The sequence below is a fragment of the Xyrauchen texanus genome, chromosome 7 (assembly GCF_025860055.1).
Source record: "Xyrauchen texanus isolate HMW12.3.18 chromosome 7, RBS_HiC_50CHRs, whole genome shotgun sequence".
Taxonomy (NCBI): domain Eukaryota; kingdom Metazoa; phylum Chordata; class Actinopteri; order Cypriniformes; family Catostomidae; genus Xyrauchen; species Xyrauchen texanus.
Window position 1 is genome coordinate 50,868,177 of NC_068282.1, and position 2,252 is coordinate 50,870,428.

General features: G+C 42.5%; 1 long non-coding RNA gene across 1 annotated transcript in view; it reads left to right on the forward strand.

Moving 5' to 3' along the window:
• The window catches only part of LOC127646353 (uncharacterized), a 66,322-nt gene extending 65,123 nt beyond the window's left edge, over positions 1 to 1,199 (forward strand). Inside the window, exon 3 of the long non-coding RNA XR_007970921.1 lies at positions 1,020 to 1,199. This is a non-coding gene — a long non-coding RNA (uncharacterized LOC127646353). The remainder of the gene's footprint in view (positions 1 to 1,019) is intronic.
• Positions 1,200 to 2,252: the final 1,053 nt, after the last annotated feature.

The following is a 2,252-nucleotide window of genomic DNA, read 5'->3' on the forward strand; positions in this document are numbered from 1 at the left end:
CACACAGGGGAGAGACTCAGGAGGGACCATCATCTGGATTCAAATCTCAACTGGCCATAGAATTAGTCAAAAGAGAACAATGTCACCTGTGGCTGAACATCTCAGCCTGTCTTCCTGTGTGCCATATATATTCCCCCTCTTGAGTCGCCCTATTTCCAAGAAGAAATATTTCAAAACTTACAGCGAGAAATCGGCCCAGGGAAATTGTAGCTGTGGCTGTTGTAGAACCGGTGTAGAATTAGATTTCAAAGAATTACATGGTGTCCGATTCATACTGGCAATAACATTTCCTTCTTACCCCCCCAGACACGACTGTGATCGAACAGGAAACTCTCACGGAAGGCAGCTGCTGCAGCTCTGCACATCGTCAATGGAAGACTACGAGGGGACTCGTTCGGGCGGTACACCTACAGCTCAGCTCTCGGTAACAGCACAGAAGATTACGCAATCACAGATCTGGACCTTTCTTCTTTGAGAGCATTCACAGTCAAACCCTGAACGCCTTTCTCAGACCACAGCCAAACACCCTCTACATCAGGGCTGCCCAATACGTCGATCGCGATCTACCAGTCGATCGCAAAGGCAATGCTGGTAGATCGCACAAAATTAAAATGTACTTTTGTTAAATTATTTCGTTAAATTAAATTAATGTCTTTCCTTCTTTTAGTTTCTGTCTGACTTGCACCTGACCAGTAAATATTGACCAGGCGATGTTTTGTTTATTCAGTTGCCATGAAACCTAGTTGTCATGGCAACTGAATAACACGCCTGCCTATAGGCGCGTATGCGCAAACCTAGTTGTCATGGCAACTGAATAAACAAAACATCGCCTGCTCAATATTTAGGCGCGTATGCGCAAACCTAGTTGTCATGGCAACTGAATAAACAAAACATGGCCTGGTCAATATTTAGGTGTGTATGCGCAAACCTAGTTATCATGGCAACTGAATAAACAAAACCATGGCCTGGTCAATATTTACTGGTAAATGCCCTGACTATTGTAATCTATTGTGCTGTAGGTGTTTTGGGTTTAGTGTTAAAACTGAATGATATCAACATTGAACATTATTATATATTTGTTTATTAATTACAAGATGAATTCCATGTAGGGATACATGCAGTAGTCCCAACAAGCATTTTCTTATTTTAAATGAAACTGTGTTTTTTTAGTTGGTAGATCTTATTGAGTTGCTCATTTAAAAGTAGATCATCACACAAAAGTGTGGACACCCCTGCTGTATATCAAACAGTCTGAAACAACAACCAACACAATCAGCCGAGGCATCAGTGTTTTAAACAGACTTTTACACTTCCTTATGAAGCGTAATGCCTTGAGTAAATGTCAAACTGGATTCATGCCAAAATGTCGCACATCTGATCACATTTTCACCCTACAGACACTCATTGATAAATATGTACATCAAAATAAAAGACACGCTTGTTTTATAGACATCAAGAAAGCATTCGATTCAATCTGGCATGAAGGATTATATCTCAAACTTATTGACAGCGGTGTGGCGGGAAAATTCTATGATGTCATCAAATCAATGTACACACAGTCAATGTGCTGTTAAAATTGGAAAGAACAGATTTGTTTCTCCAGAGGCGTGGAGTGAGACAGGGCTGCAGTTTAAGCCCCGCCCTCTTCAACATTTACATCAACCTTGTCATTTCTATTCGCTAATTTGAGTAAATTTCACTGGTAAATAAAATAAGTACATTTTACTTCACTTTTTGAAGCTGTCTTGAACAATTAATGAGCTTGCATGATTTCACTGTTTGCAAGTTTATATACACTGTTTTTAAAAAAAAAAAATCTGTAACATCCAATTCCCAATGTGCTCTAAGTCCTCGTGGTGGCGTAGTGATTCGCCTCAATCCGGGTGGTGGAGGACGAATCTCAGTTGCCTCCGTGTCTGAGACCGTCAATCCGCGCATCTTATCACGTGACTTGTTGAGCGCGTTACCATGGAGACGTAGCGCGTGTGGAGATTTCACGCTATTCTCCGCAGCATCCACACACAACTCACCACACGCCCCACCGAGAGCGAGAACCACATTATAGCGACCACAAGGAGGTTACCCCATGTGACTCCACCCTCCCTAGCAACCGGGCCAATTTGGTTGCTAAGGAGACCTGGCTGGAGTCACTCAGCACGCCCTGGATTCAAACTCACGACTCCAGGTGTGATAGTCAGTGTCAATACTCGCTGAGATACCCAGACCCCCCCTCATTGTTTTCATTGTTGATT